The sequence below is a fragment of the Nannospalax galili genome, unplaced genomic scaffold (assembly GCF_000622305.1).
Source record: "Nannospalax galili isolate Female #2095 unplaced genomic scaffold, S.galili_v1.0 scaffold243, whole genome shotgun sequence".
Lineage (NCBI taxonomy): Eukaryota > Metazoa > Chordata > Mammalia > Rodentia > Spalacidae > Nannospalax > Nannospalax galili.
The window spans coordinates 3,101,800-3,109,240 of NW_008353490.1; positions in this window are offsets into that span (position 1 = coordinate 3,101,800).

Here is a 7,441-nt window from a genome sequence, read left to right on the forward strand (position 1 = left end):
TCATTTATATATTTTTTTTAATTTAAAATGAGAGACTTTAGCCAGACTGTTCAACTGGAAGACAATTCAGGCAAGAAAATTTTCAAATGCAGAGTGAGACTAAGAACATTTGTTAAGTCTGAAGTGTAGGACTCAATTTTTAATATGATATTTTTAGAAATGTTTTAGTTTTCCACTAAAATTGAGTGGGAAATACAGATATTTACCCTTCACCTGCTCACATACATATACTCTTTTTGGTCTCCTCAGTTTTTATTAGTTCTTTGAGAATTTCATTCAATGTACTTTGAGCACATTCACCAACCCCTTACCCCAAACCGTCCCAGAAATCCCTTATTCCCTACCCACCAAAATTTGTGCGATCTTTTCTTTTGTTTCATTTTTTTAAAACCATGGAGTTCAATTTGTGTTGCACATAAATATATGGATATGGGGCTACTCCCCTGATTGTGGTCAACCTACCAGCTATCAATGACCAGTAACTCCTTAGTTAGGGGTGGACATCCTGCCTAGTTAAAACTCCACACTGAGATTTTCTCTTGTTTCTACTTGGTGTCATAACCACTCAGAGTTTATTTGTGAAAGCTGTGTGGAGAAAACGGGTTCCTTGCATTTATCTACTGCCTCTGGCTTTTACAGTCTTTCCACTCCACCTTCCACAATTATCTCTAAACCTTGGGAGAAGGATGTGATATTGGTATCCCATTTAGAATTAAGCATTCTGCAATCTCTTATTCTCTGCACCTTAACTAGTTGTGAAACGGGGAGAAAGAGGGTCTCCTAGAGGGTTCTTAGACTCATTCATAAAAGAATTTAAGAATGGACCCAAACAGAAGCTTTTACAATTTCATTGGAAACTTAAAGAAAAATCCTCAGAGCAGGTGAGCTGGCAATCTTGGCAGCTGCCTTGAGGAGGTAAATAGTGGGGAGAAGTAAAGATAATCATGAAGCCATGCAGGTTTAGAGCCTGCATGGTGGTCAGACACGTGGCTGACTCACAGCCACATGGCTGGGAGTAGGAAACTTTAAAGAAAAAGTGAAGAACTATAAGATGCTATGGGCAGCCCAAAGCCTTAAAGAAAGCATGTTTAGTAAGAAATGCATGAAGAAGAAAAGGAGAAATTACGCTTTCCTGAAGAGTTCAGGAAAGCAGACAGACTTATGGAGACCTACATGCCTCTGGCTGGTCTGCAAGTTCTGCAGGACCTTGAGCTAGTTCCAGGCAAAAATATTCGCTACTTAATTAGCACACCAGGTATTCTGCCCATCTATTTAGCATAACGTGCCATACTGGGAGTGGGTCTATCACCAGGTAATTGACCAGTGAGACTAGAAAAATGGGTCCTCCAACATATAGACTAGACATCTTTATAGTCTGGACCAGTTAATATATGGGGTTTATTGATATTCTATCATTCCCCCTTCTGAAGAGGTAACCCTAAAATCTTTTAGGGATAAGAGCTCCTAAATACTTTTAACAGTTTTGGCCTTTGGGACAGAGTATGTTGCTAAAAGGCCCATGGACTTTTAGCCAAGAAAGAAACTGGCTACTTTTCTTTGGGGTCTTTTTACCCTAACTGCCTAGCCAATTTCTACCTTCTATTCTTATCACACCACCCTCTGAAGAGGTTTACTCAAGTTGCCTATAGGGAATTGGGAGGCAGGCCACTCTGGCTTCTTCCATGCTAGACAGGGATGCAGGGTGAGGCAATTGGGTTACCCCCTTCAGTGGGTCTATCTAAAAGACTCCCAAATTGCATAACTCTTAACTATAGGGAAGAAAGAAGGTCACTGACTGGTGCCTAGGAGATGTGAAGGAGAAATAAAGGAAAGAGTAGTGACCTAGTTTGTTCTTCACTGCTGTGACAAAACACTCTGATCAGTACCAACTTGGGGAGGAAAGGGTTTATTTGTCTTATATCTCCCAGGTCGCACGCGGTTCATCAGGGATCCCAAGGTAGGAACTCAGGGCAGGAACCTGGAAGCAGGAGCTGGAGCACAGGCCATGGAGGAACGCTGCTTACAGGCTTGCTCCCTTGGCCCCTGCTCAGCCTGCTTTCTTATGCAACACAGGCCCACCTGCCCAGGGGTGGCACCACCCACAGTGGGCTGGGCCCTCCCACATCACTCATCAAGAAGATGCCCTTCAGACATGGCCACAGGCCAGTCCAATAGAGGCAATTCCCCGACTGAGGCTCCTCAACCCAGGTGTGTCAAGTTGACACTAAAGCTATCCAGCACAAGTATTTAGTATTACAAGTTTTAGAGAGGGAACCAGAAAAAGTCAGGTCAGTGCAAATTGTAAATGTCCAAATAAAAGTCCATTGGGATTTCTAGATGAGGGCTTTCAAAAGCTTCCACCTACTGGGTGGCTCCTTATTTTCCTTTTGCCTGCCAAGGCTGGACTTGAGAGTGAACTCAGGATTTGTATTCAGGCAATCTGATAGCTGTTGGAGTGGTTAGAATTAGTGTCATTCTCTCTCGAAGGCTTCTAGATAGGCGAGAAAGCAAATTTAGCCATCATTTAATTTTTAAGTTAGAACAATAGTGGGTTGTCTCCCTCAGCTGCAGGTGGGCACTACAGTATTGCAGATCAAGATTTGAAGGTTTACATCTGAGTAGCATTGTCTTACTAGGAACAAATCATCAATGAGACATAATTATCTAAGTAACATCTTGTAAGAACTTAAGTCTATTGTCTGGGATCTGTAATCCCCTGAACTCTTAAAGAAATATACTCATGACTTTAATCTTTCGTTATACTTTCCTTTTGGGTGTTTAAGACCATACAGATGGCCCAAATAAACCGATTTATTTTTACTTCTAAGGTTGTTTAAGGATCTGTTCCTCTGGGGTCACATGGGCTTGGGAGGAGCCTCTGGCTCCTTTCTTTTACCAGTTCCATCCATGTGAAGCTAAGTCAAAGGTCTTGCCTGACCATGGTTGGTTTCACTTGGAAGCATTAAGGAAATGTTCCTCTGTGTTGACCCTCCTCTTTGTAGACTGGACACTGGTTCAAGTCTATCTGGTGGGGTCTCAATGGCCTCCCTGAACAAGAGGATATGTGACTCACTACAGTTACAGGACTTTTCAAGAGATGCTCCATAGTCCCCTGGAACTTAGTTGACCTTGGAGGGCAAGGAACAAAAATTTGTCCCTTTAAGTCCCTTGACCAGATGGGTATAGGCTTCAAAGTTGGCTATTAAACATCCAAAAAGGTTAGTTACACCAGTCTGGTACTTTTCATTACCACATGCTATGTGGATAAAGCATGGGAAACATTTTTAAGTAAATCTTTACTAGATATCCTCAAACTAGTTGACTAAGCTTTGATCTTAGAAATTTTAAGATTATCTACACATTATCTTTGTTTTATCCTTGATAAATCATAACAAACCTACACAGATCTCTATTACTTGCTTAGGCATGCTTATTTTTCTGTCTATTCTGGAAATATCCAGCCATAATAATTTTCATCCTTCTAACATCTTTTAACTTCCCATTTTCTATCTTAATAATGATGAGACATAATAACAAGTAAGTTTTCCATCTGTTGTGAGAATTCTCTTCTTGGGGATACTACGCAATGTTTATCCCCTGCCAAGGTTCTAGTGTCAAACCAATGTTTGATTACACTAAAGTTTTCCTGGGGAACCAATGAATTTACTGAGCTTATTTACAGAGATGACTGAGGGGTTCCTGAGGTGTATGGGTGACCTGAGAGTATTTACACTGGAAAGCCTTTACCCATTATGGATCAAACCTTCTCTTCCTAGCCTTCCCCAGTTAATATACCTTAGTCCTCCACAAATCCAGGAGACCATGTGTGATTAGGGCCAAATTACATCCAGTTGGCAGGGAAGAATGGCTGGATAATCAGATGAGGGTCCAATGACAGTGCCTACCCCTCCTCCTTTAATTAAAGAATTCAATAGTCAAGTCAACAAGTCTAATTGTGATGATCTTTTGCTAGTGGACACAGTTCAATTCATGAAGATGGTAGTTGTTTGACTTAGAAGAAAGTAGTGTGCAGCATCATTTTATTAAAAGAACATGGAATCTAAATTACACACATAAGATAATGTAATAAGTTAATATTACCTATGTACACATTGAGCTTTATAAGTTCCCAGGTAAACCTTATAGAAAACACAAGACAGTTAAAATCTTTTTTATCTCATGTAGTTAAAGAGTGGTTTACCAAAATCTTGCTTTAGATAGAAAGAAGCAACTGATACATAGTTATACATCATCAAATTGATGTTCACAACCTCCAGCATAATCAGTTCAGGAAAACTGCCATGCTTTAGTTACTGACTGAATAATTCTAGGCAGAAGATTCTCTTTAAAAAAAAAAATCTATCCTAGTGTTTTTTCATTAAGTAGTTAAATTTATCTTTGCATTTACCATACATTTTACATTAGTCTGTGTTAGTGACTTTCCTCATTATTGTGACCAAATAGAGAATCCCATTAACTATTTTTACTATAGAGAGTAATACCCTCTGTTGAAATTATTTTACACCTTAGCTGTTGTAACTGCACAGTGTATTTACTCTTAGGCTGTTTTGTTGTTCTCCTTTTTCTTGTCAGAGTCAGGGGCCCAGCCTGAACCTGGAAAAAAGTCTTGGAGAACACATATTGAAATAATAGGCTTGAGTCTGAAGTGGGAGGGCCAATCCCATCTCCAGAGTCAGCTTCTCAGTGAGCTCAAATAGCACATGACAATTTACCAATATAACTAATACAAAAAGGCACTTGTTTCTCTTCAGAATTTAACTTAATGGTCTACATTGGACAGGAGTCCAATGAGTCTAGTGACTGCTAGCAGGACTGAAAACATTTGTCCTTCTTATAACCCGTATACATTTATCTAGGTGACTCTTTTCATCTATTGGGTCCTTTATTCGGAACAGGGATTGACAAAAGACAGAACATTTCACTTTAAGAGTTCATCTTGTTTGATATTTCTAGGCTTTATTAAACCATGGGCACTTGGCAGTGAGCACCCATCATCAAGCAGGATTAAGTTGACAGAAGTATCTGTGTTTGCCAATGTCAAATCTGAGATCTTCTCTGGCTATGATGTGACCAGATGCATGAGAGCTTATACCCACAATCAGTTAGTTTGCATCTATGTATTCATGAAGATGACAACCTGAAAGACTCAGTTAGTACCTTCCTCCTTGATATTTCCCATTACAGGCCAAATTTTATATATCTAGACCAGGCCTGAGCACAGAAAGATATCAGCATCCCTTTAGATCTCAATGGGTAAGGATACAGTCTAGAACAACTGTTAGACAAAAGAAGCTATCTGGAATGTCTCCCAAACCTTCTTTGTCTACTTCTCCAGAGCATCATCCAGAGACTCTCATCCTTTTATCATGAACAACCATGACAAAAGGCGATACTACCGACTTAGTCACTAACACTCCATCATCAGCATGGGCTTGGGAGTACCTGTATCCTCTCCTTCTTTACTAGTGACCCTAAAGAAAGGGGAGCCTGTTTGAAATTATTCACTCTTACTGATGTGACCCTCTAACACCCTGAAACATTAATGGATTCTTTCTTAATTTTACCTGGTTGATCTTGTCTTGCCTGTGCAGGACACCATCATATATGAAACCATTGGAGTAAAAACTGGCCCTGATGCATTAGGGAAATTAGCCAACTTCTAGTGATTATATAAGTTAGGAAGGTTTCCTGATCTGGCTCCATTGTGGGCTGATAACCTCCCTTGTAGGTTTCCTGATCTGGCTCCCTTAAGGGCTGACAACCTTAATATCCTCTTAAATGTTCCCTCTGACCCATTTCCTAAAAGCTCCAAATTGTATATCCATATTTTACTTTTAAACTAAGGCAAGACTGTTAACTTGCATGGTGAATTCCTTTGAAGAGGGTTGTCACACTGGATTGGAAAAAGAAACATTTCATAATTTATTATACATAATTTTGGATTAAGTGCCCATAACCAGGAGAATAAGGAACACAGAAAACAATGGTACCTAATTGAAAGAGCAAAGAGAAGATATCACAATACTCTTTTCCTTTAGTCTGTCCATTATCCAGGGAATGATGGGGCAGGAACAAAAGCAAGCACACAGCAACTGAGCATCAGAGAGGGAAATACTCTATTCCAGAGAAAAAAAGGCTTAGAATCACAATGTCGGAAGGGGAGGGATTAAGACCAGTAGAGCCTGTATCTTAAGCCTCCCACCCACGTAGGCTATCCCTTTTAACCTCCCATTGGTGTAACTATGTGCTGGTAGCAGCTTGTCTTTTGTAAGATTTGGCCCTGGAGTATAGCAAATTCCCATGTGTTTCACAAGTCTAGCCATCAAAAAGTGTCAGCTCCCTTTGTGACTTGAAGGCATATGGCTAGAAAAACTTTAAGGTCTCTTTAGAAACTGACAAATATTTTATGTAAAACAGTAAGAATTAAAATAGTTACTTTCAAAAATCAGCAAATACCATGTAAAAAGATGTTAAAATCCAAATAATTTCTTTAAAACTTTTAGGTAAAGATGTTAAGTAAAGAATGTTAAAACCTAAAAATAATTTCTTTTTTAAAAAGCCATAAGGCTGGGTGTGGTGATGAATGCCTTTAATCCCAGCACTTGGGAGGCAGAGGCACATGGATCTTTGTAATTTCAAGGCCAGCCTGGTCTACATAGTGAGTTCCAGGACAGTTGGGGCTACAAGGAGACCCTGTCTCAAAAAAAGAAAAAAAAATCCATAAATATTTCAAACAATGTAAAAACTTAAAAGTCATCTTTTAAAAAACAGTAAATATACCATATAGGAAGTTAAAACTCAAAGTAATCACCTTTAGAAACAGGCCTGAACACTATTAAAACCTAAATGCCCATTGTGGAGATCTGGCATTATTCCCTTAGTCTGACATAAAAATGTATTGCTCTTCTATGATCTCATTAAGAAACTAAAACAAAAATAAATTGCAAGAGAATTAGGACATATGATTAAATGTCTGCAGTTCAGGGAACTCCTAGGTATCCCTTCTACCAGCAGGTTTCTGGGTATCACCATTTTGAATTAGACCATGTGGTTGGATTAAGAAGGTAGCAAGGTCACACAGGTCACTGCCAGTTTGAAAATGTCACTGTCCAATATGGCAACCAAGCCATGTGACCATCCCCATATTGATGATGTCATCAACCAAGATGGAGACCAGGTCACATGTTTGCTTCCTTCTGGGTGAAGTCAGTAGCCATGATGGCGACCAGGCTACCTGGCCATATTAGTGAGCACAGTCCCATGATAAAACAAGCCCATACCCTGCTAGGATGCAAGCCCCGTGGGATTCACATGCCTCATAGATTAAACATAGACAGAAACCATTTTTACTTTTACAAAGCACCCCAGTTTAGTTATACTTGATATAAAAGAAGTATCCTCAGCCATATATATATATATA